General features: G+C 40.1%; 1 long non-coding RNA gene across 3 annotated transcripts in view; it reads right to left on the bottom strand.

The window, feature by feature from the left end:
- LOC111741142 overlaps nt 1-14,809 on the bottom strand; it is a 49,752-nt gene that overhangs the window by 29,730 nt on the left and 5,213 nt on the right. For 2 of the 3 annotated variants that reach the window (XR_002780904.1, XR_002780906.1), the window contains exon 2: nt 14,105-14,154. This is a non-coding gene — a long non-coding RNA (uncharacterized LOC111741142). Of the gene's footprint in view, nt 1-5,054; nt 5,183-14,104; nt 14,155-14,809 lie in introns of those variants that run through there. The other variant, XR_002780905.1, reaches the window with a different exon arrangement.

Below are 14,809 nucleotides of genomic sequence, written 5' to 3'. Positions count from 1 at the left end.
TTGACTGTAATATTTTAGTAGTTCGCAGTCTTAAAATTAACGTGTTAAATTTTTGACACGTTAATTTTACATCTTAGGAGAGTCATGATTACGTACTCTTTTAAAACTTATCACTAAATATAGACAAAGCCTGTATGATCACATACTCATTTTAGAAACATTACTGATACAGAGAAAAAATTTTAGAAGAATACACAAGAAACTGTTAATGGCTACTTATGGGTGAAAAGCAAAGGAGGAGGCACTCACTTTTCATTTTTTATCTTTTTGTATGTTACAAGAATTTCAACGGAAGTTGTCTAAGCAAAAATTTAAGGGCCATTTGTTTTCTTTTTTAATATATTTTTTATATATATGTAAAAATAGTATTCATTTTAAGCTGTACATATGGTTGTTTGGACTTTCCTGATTGTATATTATATTTTAAAATAAAATAAAAGAAACTGGATTCATGTTATCGTTAAATTTTGTAAATTTTATGGGCCCAGCACACTTCTGCTGTGCTAAATTTTGTAAATTTTAAAGGAAAAAATAAACCAAATAGGTAAAACTACATCTGGGTCTATTGCTCCAAGCTAGCCACAAGGCTACCAGGAGGTGGTTATGACATGCTGTCTGCCTGCAGGGAATAGGATAAGGTTTGGGGCCCACCCACCAGCCAAACGGTTCCAGACACTTACCACACCTACCCTGTGTCAGGAGCTGCTTAGGTGAGGAGACTTCCCCACTGTTCAACACCAGCTGCCTCTCCACCCTCCAGCCCGCTGGCAGCCCAACTCAGAGAACACTGATGGAAGATGACGCCAGAATGGGAATCCCTTCTTCCTGGCCTCCTCCCCTAACAACCGGAGAGGCATCCTGCCCTCCCTATCTTGCCGCTGAAAGGGGAGAATCATTGCCAAACCACTGCTTGTACAACAATGCACTTCTGAGAAGGGTACACAAAATTTTTCTCAACTCAATTGTCTTCCTCCTGACTTATTCGATGGTCTTGATGTGCTCAGCCTTCAAGCTCATGGGTGGCTCACCTACTAGTAATGACTCCCAATACTTTATATTCTTCTGTCTTCTTTAGCCAACCTATAACCCAGTATTTAAGTACATGAAGATAGAACCCTCCTTCTAAGAATTCTTCCATCAACCACATTTGGACATTTGTCTCTGCTGTTTTCTTAGTGTGTGTATGTGGTGAGGGAGGCAACACCAACAGGCAGTGGGACCATCTCTCGGCCCCAGGAACCTCTCCTGCAGGATCTTTAGCATGAGTATGTGCAGTCCCTTGTACTTGGCACATCTGCAGGCAGATGCTTCACTAATGAACTCTAGCCTAGGAGGACCAAGGAAGAAGGAAAAGCATGAGCCCAGGGCTTCCTCTCACTTGCTGCACACTCTCAGCTAGCCTGACAAGGGCCAGTCCTTCTCACACTGATCCACTAAACACAGAGCTGCGGCCACTCTGAATCCTGGGGCTGGTGCTGCAGGTTCTCTTGAACACCTTCCCAAGTAGCACATCACTTCTTACAGACTGCTATGGGGAGGGAGAGCCTTATTCATAGTGCCACTTCTTGGGGAATGTTTGAACTCAGACACCAACGTTGTCTGATCACATTACTCCCTTGCCATTGCTTCTAGCACTAAGTCCAAGCTCTGCGGAATGGCCTTCAAGTCCCTTCCTTCCCAATCTGGCCCCAGCTATATCTCTCTACGCTATGTACTCTGCTGTTTAACCACTCATTCACCTCATGCATACTAGATTCCAATTTGTGCGTTGAAGGCTGTTTTCCAAGCTCTCACAGCTGCCCCAAATGCCTCATTTCCAAAGCAGCTTCTCTTGTATTAACTGGTGTCATCAGAATTGCATTACTACAGATGCAGATACAGGCATGCCAGTGCCCGCTCTAACGCAGGACCTTACCCTGGTTCTTACACCATTCCTGTGGCTGCACCTGGGTGAAAAGCACACAGACCACTTTCCAGAATGGCTCTCTCCACAGGAACAGCTGCAGAGTCCTTCCATCTCTCAAAAGCTCACTGCCATGGAGCAGAGGCAGTTGTATTAGGATACATCACAGCATCTCGCTGCCAAAGTGACAGCTACAATTATGTTTTGGCCGACAGCTGGAGATGAGAGAATATACAAACAGCCAAGACCTCATGAGCCTCCATGAATCAGCAGTTTGTGTTACATGTCTAGCTGGTAGGTGAGGTGAGCCTACCCTGCCAGTCGTCCAGTCTTCCCTTGGTGGGCAGCCTGCTGGCTACAGACCTCAAGTTAGCACTTGGGACCCTCAGGTGAAGTCCTCCACTGGACAGTGATAGTTAATGCCCCCTTAGGCCACCCCAGGTGTCAGATCTGCAGAAAAGTAGGCTGGTCAAGCCCAGGCAAGGCCCAATTCTTGATTGCCAGGCAAGGGCAGGGAAAGGAAAAGCAAAGGGCTGAGCAGCCCAGCGGGGAAGCCCATTATGCTGGGCAGCCTGGAGGGAGTGTGCTCTTGATAGACAGAGGGTCTTTATAGAGGCCCCAGGACACCATCTCGATGAGGAGCCTCAGGGCCATAAGCTATGAGAAAAGGAATGACATCAGCCTAGGGACCAAGACACCAGAGAGAAAACAGCAGCAGCAGAGGCAGCAGTTTCCACTGACTGAGGCTTCCATGTGCCAGGCACTATGCTGACTGCTATATATCTGTTCCTTCTTTTCATCTTCACCACACTCAGTGAGGTAGATTCTTTTATTATCCCCATTTTACTGGTGAGGAAACTGAGTCTCAGAGAGGAATTGTGAGGAATGGAGGCTGTGTAGCTGGCAAGTGTGGAGATGGAATCTGAGCCCAGACAATCTAGCTCCAGAGCTTGGTTGGTTTATGCCTCATGATCTCGATTTGGCCCTTTTGATCCAGTCTTGGCAGCTTAGAGACACCCTGTGCGTTCCTCACACAGGGTAGGTTGAACTAGGACCTCTAAGTAGACTTTGGCTTGGAAGCCAAGATGTTGCCCCAAAAAAATAAACAACAGCTTCAGGTGACAGGTGCTGTACCATGGAATTGCAGGGGGAATCTAAAAGCTACCAGGATTTCCTCATTGTACATGTTTGCATGTTCAGCAGAACTAGCGTCATTAGGAAGCTGTTCTGTGGCCAGCAATGCCCCTGGATACAGAGGGCAGGAGCAGGAACTATCCTCTCTCTTTGACTCACAGGCCATCCAAGGTCCCAGCACCCGAAGGTGGCCTCCTGAGCCCAGGGCTTGCCTCTTACTCAGCCTGGACCTAGGTTCTAGCCAGGGCCTCTGGGAGGGGCGGGTTTAGACTCTTGGGATTCTCCGAGGAGTACTGTAGCCCTTTTCAGGCCCCTTGTTGGAGCAGAATTTGCTGCAAACGCATGCAGACAAGGAGGCAGCAGGCTAGCAACTCTGTTCCACATGCTTCCAAAGTGGGATTGTGAAAGGCCAGTGGGACTGAGGTGCGGGTGTGTTTGTATTTCAAGTGGCTGCTGCCCATGAATCACCAGTTTCATTTTGTGCTCTCAGCTCTGTGAAGGCATCATTTCCACCCAGCCTCACATGGAGCTGGCGGCCAGAGCCTCTTAGTGGGGCTATAAATAGCAGATCATCAACTCACCTCCTCTGAGCTCATCACAGGCTCTCCGTTTACTGTGTCTTCCTGCTGCCTGCACGTCACTCACTCAGATTTCCCAGGTGAGGCCTGTCTAAGACCCAGCACAAACCCTGGGGGCTTCAGGGTTTAGGTCCCCAGAGATGTTTAGGGAGACAACAAGGGCAATGGCAGACTTTTGAAAGGCTCGACATTTAAGATGTCATCATTATAATTTCAGGCCTCTGAGCTCCTCTCCAATTAAACGTAGCAGCAAGGGACTGTCATTTCTCTAATAGTCCTAGAAATAAAAGGCAAAGGACTCACCAAGCACACACCCAGAGAAAGCCACCAAGAGCGGGTAGCAACAAATGAAAGGTTTCTTGCCTTCCTGTGGACTTGTCTCCTAACACTGAATGAAATACTTTATGGCTCACTGGCTTCAGAAGTGAGATCACATTTTTTAGTATTACTCACAGCTACCATTTACAGAGTGCTCCCTGCATGCCAGGCTCTGTGCCCAGCCTTTGCATGCTGCATCTCATTAAGTCATCACAATAGCCATATTGAGTTAATGCTGGCATCATTAGCTTTCTGTAGGTGAGGAGGCTATGGTTCTCAGCCTCACACGGACGGACAGGGCAATCAGATCCAGAGCTCAGTCTCTGAACCACCACACTTTCTGCTCCTACAGAACAGAGCTGTGTGTGTGTCCATGTATATGCATGCATGTCTCCATGCATGTATGCGACCAGAGGGGTCTGAACTGTAGTCTCTTTTTCCCAGCTCCATGCACTCCATGACTGTATGTAGGAGCCAGATGCTCAGAGTCATCTTCCCTAAAGTCCCCTGGCATTCTGAATATCCCTTGTCACCATTTTCTCTCAAATCTGATCTCCTTCCAGTTCTCCTGCAGGAAGGGGACCAGACTTCATTGCCTCTCCAGGGCCAGCTCAATGGTCTCCTCATGCCTCCTTCCCACAGGTCGAAACAGGCAGAGGTCAGGTGGGACTCCCCCATTGTCGATCTATTTCTTCCTCTATCTCCCAGAGTCACAACCCCGTTTTTGAGGTCTGGTGCTCTTTACTGGCTTGTCACAATAGCCTTCCAGCTCAGTGCTACATCTGGGGGATGTTTTAAGAACACTGATTCTTGATCCCAGATCAGAGGCCAGGGTTTGGATTTTTAAAAAGCTCCCCCAGTGATCTTGGTAGCTGGGGTTAAGAACCACTTTGTCTAACTGGCCTCCTAGATTCCAGCCTCTCCCTGCTCTAAACCCTCTCACTCACAGCTATCAGCTTAATTTTCTTGATGCATAGTTTAACTCAAGTCATTCTCCTGCTCAGGATCCTTGGGTGGTTCCCCATTCCCTACAGGAAAGCGCAAATTCCCTAGCAGGGCATTTGAAGCCCTCTCCATCCTGATCCACCCACTCTCCTACTAACCCCTTGCCTTACCTCACAGAGTCACCTTTTCCTGTGACAGCCTTCTGGCCCTGCTCTCTTTCCTTAGCTTGTCTGGACTTCAGCTGTCATCTAGACACAGAGGAGCACATAGAAACAGCAGCGATCCTTCTCTAAGACTTTCAGCCCTTCAATAGGAGGAATGAAGGATTATTGCTAAAATGCCCCCTCTTAATTCAAGAGCCACGTGTGCAGCTTTAAATGAAGAGAGTTTTGTGTGGCTTGAAGATGAAAGGAGATCCGCCAGCAGATACAACACAATAGCAGTAATGTGTAAACACAGGATGGGGGTGGAGGGGAGCTCATGATTAATTCAGAGGAGATGGTATTTCGGCATTTTCCTTGCTTTTATTCAAGCCCAGAAGACAGCGCAGGTTTGGTAAGCACCAGGGCCACATTTCAAAGTGCCTCTCCGGTTCTTAGACATAAGCAGAGAAACATATTCAGGTCTTGATCAAAAGGTCATGAGTGTTTTACTAATATGATTAAACAATGTGTGTGTTTGGACTTTGCTCTTCTTCCCATAAAGAAACATGTACCCCATAATAAAATAAAATGTGACTGTGTTGACTGACAGCATGAGTTACTTCAGAACGGGGCCTAGAAATTGTTCCCTTCTAGTGCTTCGGAGTGAAAATGGACCCCCAAAGAACTTCTGGTTAAATGTGGCAGAAGAGCCTCTCATGAATCTCTGTCTGCTCCCTCCCAATACCCTACCACAAACGATAAAGGAGTAAAAAGAGTTACAAATCCACAAGGTCTATGAGAATAGGAGATAGCAGCAGACAAAGATGTCAGCGCATTTTTGGAAGGTGGGAAGCAGATGAAGGAGCGGTGAATCACACAGCAGTGTGGGAGAGGTTGAAGGCCTGATGCCTACAGAGGGGTTCCTGGTGAGAAGGTGGGAAGCAGGGCAAGCTGCAGGGAAAGAGAGGGCAGAGGTGCAAATGGGAAGACTGGTGGAGCCTGTGTAAGAGCACAGTCCCAGTGGCCAGTGGAATCACCACACCTTGCCTACTCCTGCAGAAGACCTGAGGTACTCGCTGGGGAATATGGATCAGCCCATCAGGCACTGTGGAGGGGGCGTATGAAGTACAGAACTGAAAATATGGGAAATAAGTGGAAATCTAGATACTAAAAGGTAAAATCCCAGCTCCCTTTCCTCACCTTGCTTCTAGACAAACTGGCAGCCAGTCATACCTCTTAGTCCGAGGCTGGAAACTACAGAATCCCTTTCAGTAGAACTGAGAAGGCTCAAGGGAAAGACGTACTGATATGGACATTTGGGACCCTCAGTGGAAGAGCCAGCTCATGACCAACCACCTCCTACAGGGAAGTCCATCATTAGACAAGCTCTACCCAAGCATCCTGACTAGCTAATCATCTCTTTAGCACACAAGTTTTAAATATGATCAGAGAGTCAAGATTCCCAGACTTTTAAGGCAAGCTTCGGACATGAGGTACAGATATGTGGGTGAAGGGGAGGAATGGAAGAGGAGAAAAAATGCATAAATTCATGGAGGAGAAGAAAGCTTTTAAAATACTATAAAATCCTCAGGGAGGGAAAATAAGGTTTACAACTCAAGGTTCATTATTATGAAATGTCAGAACACTAGGGATAAAGAAAAGACCCTAAAAGGACCCAGGATGGAAAAACAGGTCAATTCAAAGAATGAAGTATTAGAATGGCACCAGACTTCTCAGCAGCAGCACTGGAAACTGGAAGACGGTGGAGTGAAGCCTTCAGAATTCTGAGTGAGAATTATTTGTGGCTCAGAAATCTAAACCCAAACCATGAATTAAGAGAAATGGTAGAATAAAAGATGCCTTCAGTCACGGGAGATCACAAATAACTTGCCTCTCATGCTCCCTTTCTCAGGAAACTCTCTACCCAAACAAGACTAATCCAAGAATGAGGAAGACATGCCCAGGAGAAGGGATGCCCAGGATGGTGGGGGAAAAGCCCCTGGATGACAGCAGGAAAGGAGGCCCGAGGATGAGCATTCCCTCTGAACTAGAGAATAGAAGACTTTCAGGACAGAGATGGGCCAAATGGATTACCCGACAGGGCAGTTAGGTGGGAAATTATGCTGAGGGGCTATTAGAGGGTTGTGAGAATTAATAGTAAGTTTATTTAAAAAAATGAGTACATAAAAAATATGAGGCAATTACTATCTACAGAAAACCCACAACATATAAACTGTTTAAAAAAAGTAAATGTAATATCAAAAACAATTTACATAGCCATAATAATGTAAACATACAGCATTGATTTAACCAGACTGTAATAAACAATTTGGGAAGTTGGGGGAAAGAGAAGGAGTATGCAGGTGCTGGTGGCCAAAGAAACAAACCCTCATCTCCCATAACTGCAAGAAAATTGATACTCTCAAAAATTGACAAATCAACAAAATAGCACTATAAGCATATTATGTAAAAATATGGGGAGGAGGTTAAAAGGGGGAAAATCAGCAGAAAAGAATTTAATTGGGTACCTCTGGGGATCAAACTAGTGGTAGAACAGGGGACTGATGTTTTTTTACCATATGCCTTTTAGTACTATTTGACTTTTTATATTTTATGTTTGTATACATTATTTTCATGAAAATGAAATTTGTAAAAGGAAAATAGAAAACATCTTAAATTGACAAAACAAAAAATTTTTAAAGTGTTAAATATTCATTAATTACAGCTCTGTAATTTGTTTCTGTCCTGTTGATCTTCCTCTCCATTTACTCATTCAGGTATTCTTTCATTTATTTTCTTTCAAAGTCTTAAATATTGATTGAAAAATATGGTAGGGTTGCCAGAGAAAATACATTTGGGATATACTTACACTAAACAATTATTCGTTATTTATCTGAAATTCAAATTTAACCAGACGTCTAGTATTTTATTTGCTAAATTTGGTACCTTAAAATGTGGGCTCTCTCTTCACTGTTTTTGCAGGCTAGGCCTGTGGCTAAAAAGATAATGGAATCAGAAAGTTCTTTGGCAATTAATATTCACGGTGTGGGAGATATGTATAGAAACTGACAAAACTTCCTGGTTCTATGCCAGTGGTGATTTGGTATCTACTCAAGATGTGTCCCGAGCGGTGTCAACCAGCTCCTGGCCAGTCTCTGTGAGCTCAGAAGTACATTTCAAGGAGTGCAGGGCCTGTCCTGCGACTGGCAGCAGGGTCTACCTGAGGGCCAAAGGCCTGAGACTCTTCCTTCCACCTGTCCCCTGAGGGCGCAGAAGCTGAGCCCGGGACTCCTACAGGCCATCACTGAACCTGGGCTGCATTTTCTCTCCTGAGAGAGAGGAGGGCAGGATGACAAGGGACCTAAATTTAGGTAAATTAAGGAGAGGGATCACACCCATGTCATCAACTCTCACCTTTTATTGAAAAATTATCTCTTTAAGCTAATTTACATAGGTGCCTAATCTTGTCTACAATGTGCTTATCAAGAGTTTTACTTTCAAAGGATTTTGTCAAACCCGTGGGGAAATGCACTACCACCAACAATTAATGGTAGGGATATAACCACTTTTCCCGATTTGTGCTGGGAAAACTTTTCTTCCGGGTTAATAGAATTAAGACTATGTGCATCTTCCTGAAAGCTAAAATCATCTTTGGAATTTATAAATATATAATTTGGAAGTACATATACATAAATGTATAAAGAGAAACAGCTAAAATCTAGATATTTAAAAAGAAAAATGAACACAAATATAAAGCATTTTTGTTGTTTTGCCATTAATCATTCCTTACGTGAGTAGATGTCAACAGCAGCTAGGCAGGCAACAGGTTTCAGAAATCCAATTGGGATTAAGATGATTAACCAGCCACAGTCTGATTTTACAAAACTAGTAGGCAGAATAACAAACGGTTTGCTTTGCTTAAACATTTTCAAGGCTTCCTAAAAACAAAGAGCTGTGGCTCTATCTATCTATCTATCCATCCATCCATCCATCCATCCATCTATCATCTATCTAAATTGTAAAATATGTAGTTATGTATCTAGTTTAATCATGAACTTATTATAGATGTGAAATGACTGGGAGCTCAGTTCAATTTAAGGGGTATTTTGTATTTTTTCAAGCAGCTCTAATTGTTTAAAGTTCTTCTATTTAAAGATGAAATCTGACTCTATACAGCTCTCACTCTTTGGCCCTATGCCTGCTTTGAAAAGCAAAAAATGAGCTGTCTTCTACAAAACAGCCCTTCAAAGATCTGAAGACAGTCACAGAGCCTCTCCAACTGTGTCCTCTGCTCCTCTGTAACCTGGTCTCCCGGTTCCCCTCCTCCATTCTTTCCTTGTAAGCACTTTAGTTCATCAATGCTGTGCTTAAAATAAGGCACTCAGACTGAACTTCTCCTGGTATGGCCTGAGGCGTACAAAATAGCAAAGAACTACAACTTTCTGTGATCTTGAATGCTGAACATCCATTCACTTAGGTAAAAGCAGCCAGCCACTTCACTGCTGTTATAAGAATATCAATTTGAAGATTTCTGGCAGAGAGAGAAGACCTGTCTAATTCAATTATTTAAAAAAAAAAAAAAAAACTTAAGCTTACATTTACAACAGGTTAAAACATTCATGCATTTTGATACAGAAATACCATCTTATATGAATATAAATAATAGATTAACAGACAAACTTGCAAAACAGAAGCTAACCAGAATTTAGTCATTACTACCTTTACAGTAAGGAACTGGGTAACTTCCTGTAGTAGGAAGCCTTTGGGGAATGTAATTTCAATTGCCTTGTGATGTTAATTTGAGGCAATTATCATAAGTAGACTAAAAAAGTTTTACATATTATTTGTCCTTGTGAGAGCCCTGTGCTGTTGGTGAGTTAGGATAGAGAAGCCCTTGGAGAATAATATTCAGAATATAGACACCTCTTTAAAAGTCATGAATCTTAAGGTTTCAAAGCTTTTAATGTTTCCTAGCCTTTGGCTGGAAAAACCTTCCTCTGTAGATGCTGGGAAGCCAGCTCGAAGAGCTCCAAGAGCTTTCTCCACTTGATATTTTTAGTGCGCCTGAATTTTCAGCTTTTCCAAGGCAAAATGGGCAAGAATAAAACCACTGCTCCAGTCCATTTGGCTGTTTTAGAACAGTTTTGTTGTGTATGAAGGGAAAGTAGGTATTTTCCCCCCTTGCCACTTCTAGGACCACTCTGAATTTAGGTCACTTGCTGAGCTTGTATGTGGAGGGAAGGGAAGAAAAAAAACCCTGGGGCCATGGTTCAGTGCTCTCATCTGACTGCCCACTAGGAGGCCTCCTTGAGCCACTTCCACGGGTGTTTTTTCTCTGGTCGGACTGGCCCTTTTCAAGACCAAAATCAGAACAGAAGAGCTGAAAATGCTGGAGGGTGAATAAGGGATAGCTATTTTTCTAGCCCATGTCTCTGTGCCAGGGCCTCTGCGCTGAAGGCTTTTACAGAGCTTCAGCCACAAAGTGGGGGGCTAAACAAAAAGAAGGAAGGTTTTGCTCAAGAGAGTCTGGAAATTAAAAAATCTGAGAACAGTGATTTGCAGTCTTGCATGATTCACCAATTTTAAAGAGGAAGCCTGTGGCTGGTAGGTATGGAAACTTAAGCTCAAACTTTCTAGAAGGTACTTTGGCAAAACATAGTAATAGCTTTAAAAGTATTCATGCTTTTTGAACCAGGAATTCCACTGCTAGAAGTTTATCAGAAGGAAAATAAAACCTGGATGTCCATAGAAATTTAGTTGAAAGGATAAGTCATAGTAGCATTGATTAAATTTTTTATTATAGTTTTAAAATAGGAAAATGTTCCATTTCAGAAGGAACACAGCAGTGGTTTAGTTTTGAATTGACTCACTTAATAAGGACAACAGCAAGTCTGCCAACTACGTATTTAGTGAAACCAGGAGAAAGATGCAACCTCCAAAGTTTTGATAAGAGCTGCCAAAGGTAAAAAAGCAGGAAACCTGGTGAAAAACCTAGCATGAGGATGGGATGTCGACCCTCAGAGAGTTCAGAAAGCTCCTGCAATTCCCTTCCAGAAGGGGAAGACACCACTCTGAAAGGGAACTATGAGAACAAGACATTAATTGAACAAAGCAAGACTGCTGGGGACAATGAGTAGTCTTGGAAAGCACTGGAAAAATGATAAAACTTTAAAAAGTGAGTATATTGTCTTAGAAACAAAGGCTGTAAAGAAATCTGGGAATGAGAGAAGGTCTCCTCAACGAAGCTCTGAAATCCAGAGAAGAGGTAACTTCTCACAGGGACCATGTTTGAGGTCTGTCATTATGACAAGAGAAACAACTCCCCTGGTCCCATCTGTTCACCCCTCCACTTCAGGGCAACAATAACTACCACAACCAGTGGAACACCACCGGTAAGACACTCAAAGGAAGGGAAATATGAGTCAAGGATTCTATCCAGCCTAACTGATCTTCAAATATAAGACCTGTAGATGAACATTTTAAAACCTGTGAAAAATCAGGGAATATTATTATCATGAGCCTTTTCTGAAGAACCTACTAGAACCATGAAACAGCAGTCTCAGCACCACTGAGCAAGCCTGAAAAAATCCAGGTAAAAGCCCTTCCTTTAGCATTGAATGTATTTAACTGTAGAAATAAGAGTAAACAGATATGAAGGTTAGGGTGAAGGATCAGAATGCAGATGTTACATGCCTTAATACTGCAGAAATTTCTCACTGCTAATAAAAAATTGAAGAACAGAGAGAGAGAAGGTAGGAAAAACAACGAATTAACTGATCACCTCAAATTAATCGATTCAAAAGACAGTATTTAAAGTTTCCAAATCAATGTTCATAGCAGCATTATTCATGGTGGCCAGGACATGGCCACCAAAGTGTCCTATGATCGGATAGAGAAGATGTGGTTCATATATACAGTGGAATGTTACTCAGTCATAAGAAAAAATGAAATATTACCATCTGCAACGACATGGATGGACCCTGAGATAATCATACTAAGCGAAATAAGTCATACAGAAAAAGTTGAAAACCATATGATTTCGCTCATGTGTGGGATATAAAACTAAAAGCAACAGAGACTCATGGACATGGACACTGCATGAGTAGTTACCAGAGGGAAGCAGGGAGGGAACAGGTAGATAGAGGTAAAAGGGGTCGAATATTAGATGATAAAAATAAATTTAACTTTGAATGGTGAACACACATGCAATATTGTTGAATTGTATACTTGAAACCTATTTGATTTTATTAACTGATGTCACCTCAATAATTTTAATTAAAAAAATAATAAATACAATAAAATTTCCGAATCAAGGAAAAGCTTAAGCATGTGTAACATAAACATTAATATTGATAATTCTACTGACTGTGTGATGGATGAGAAGCGAAGGGTAGAGGGTGAGATTACAAGATAATTTTACTGTTGCTCATAGTAGGTAACCAAATGATAGTTCCCAAAGAGAGTGGACCAACAGTATTTTATAAATATAACTTTTAGAACAAAATTGTAAACCTTCCTAAATATCAAAACCACATTAAGAAAAAGGGCAAATACATAATGAAAACACAACACAAAATAATAGATTTGAGACCAAATATATCTATCACCTCAATAAATATCAATAGGTTTAACTCATGTTTTTAAAATAGTTTTCAAAATAGATCACAAAGCCCAATCCAACTATAGGCTATATATGTATAAGACAAAATGATTTAGAAAAGTTAATAATGAAAGAATGGGCAAAGAAAGGCATACTAGAATAATATAAACATTAAAAAATCTTAATATTTGACAACGCAGAATTCAGAACAAAAGGTTTAAACAAGATAAAGAGAAGTGCTTTTTAATGCTAAAGACTACAATTCACCATGAAAATTTAAGTTATGAGTATATATGCATCAAGTAATGCAGTAGGAACTTTCATATAATAGAAACTATAGAGATGCAAGGAGATTTAGACAAGATCCACTAAAAAAAGAAGACTCTGATTCACTTTTACTAATCTAAAACATACCAGTGGTCAAAATTAAATGAGGATCTAGGAGTCCAAACAAAACAATAAAAAAGGTAGATGTTCTGATATGCATCATACATTATGCCATGAGATTAGAGAATATATTTTCTTTTCCAGTGCTCTAGAATATTCATATACACACAAAAGCTTTTATGTTAGGCCGCAAACCAAACTTCATTAAATTCCCACTGTAAAAATAATATAGATAGATAGCATTCTATAATAACACAATAAACACTGACATTGATAACATATTCAGAAAACAAATAAAAAGTACCCTTCTATTTGGATGTGTGTGTGGGGTCTATATTAAATAACTCCATGATCAAAGAGAAAATACGAATTCAAAACTACAGAATTTCTAGAAAACAATAATAATGAACATATCATATAGAAGGATCTATCAGTACAGTTAAAGTAGTAGTCAAAGGAAAATTCATAGACATAAAGAAAGAAAAATAAATGAATTAAACAGCTGGCTCAAAAAACTAGAAAAATAATTTAAATATAAAGCAAAAGAAAGAAAAAGGAAAATTAATAAAGATAAATACAGAAATTAATCAACTAATATAGCAAATATTCAGTATAACATAAATAAGCAAGCTTGTTCTTAGAAAAAATTCAATAAATTAGGTAAGTCACAAGCTAAGTTAATCATAATAAAAAAGAGATATACTAATACCCAAAATAAGAAATTAAAAGTTAAAAATATTCATACAAAGATTAGAAGGTAAAACGCAAAATAAAGCAAAACAGAAAAACCATAAGCAAATAACTTACACAATTTTATGCAGATAATTTTGAAAACTTGTATGAAATATACAATTTCATCAGAAAACTAAAGATAGAAAACTAAAATAGACAAATTTGCATATTTTTCAAAATAATTTGAATATTATGCATAAATATAACATATAGATATGTTATATAAATTAAAATAACACTTTTAATAAATAAATTTTTCAAAATAACTTGACGAAATTTGTCAAATTCTTACTCCCTTTCTACCCCAAAGAAAACTCAAGAAACATCAGGCCCATGTTTTATAGAATTCTACAAATCTACTAACCTTTAAAGAACAGATGATTCCAGTGGTTTTTAAATGCTCCTAGAAATAGCCTAAAAAAAGAAAATAAAACAAATTCTTTTTATAAAGCAAATATAAGTACATAGATACCAAAATATAATAATTGTAAAAATAAAGAAAAGAGAGGCCAAACTCATTTTAAAATATCATTGCAAAAATCCTAAGTTAAATTTTAGCAAATAGAATCCAAAGGCACACTGAAAAAGGAATATATTGTGACCAAATGGAGTTTATTCTAGGAATGAAAAAAAGATCTAATATTAGAAAATCTAATAATATAAATCATCATATTAATAATTTTAAATAGAAAAAATCATATGAGCATCTTTATAAATATTGAAAATGCATTTGATAAAATTAAATACTTATTTTTGATTAAAAACATTTAGTAAAATGGGAATTAATACATATTTCCTCAAAATGAAAAAAAATTTTATTCTCAGCAGAAAAGCAACAGTTTGCTTAACAGAGAAATATTAGAGACATTAATATATAAGATATGTTAGACCCAGTAACCAATGCAATGTAGATATGACAAAAAAATTAGTGGTAAAAGAATTAAAGAGAAACACTCTAGATTATTTTCTAGAGTACTCTCTAGAATTCTCTTAAGTTTTCCAGGCCCAAAAGAATTGGTGAGGAATGTTCTAGAAGATAATCTTAGGACTGGAGGAAAGAGAAAGAACG

This window comes from Pteropus vampyrus, unplaced genomic scaffold (genome assembly GCF_000151845.1).
Source record: "Pteropus vampyrus isolate Shadow unplaced genomic scaffold, Pvam_2.0 Scaffold74, whole genome shotgun sequence".
NCBI classification, from domain to species: domain Eukaryota; kingdom Metazoa; phylum Chordata; class Mammalia; order Chiroptera; family Pteropodidae; genus Pteropus; species Pteropus vampyrus.
The sequence above is the reverse complement of the archived record's forward strand: the minus strand, read 5'-3'. Positions and strand labels throughout refer to the sequence as shown.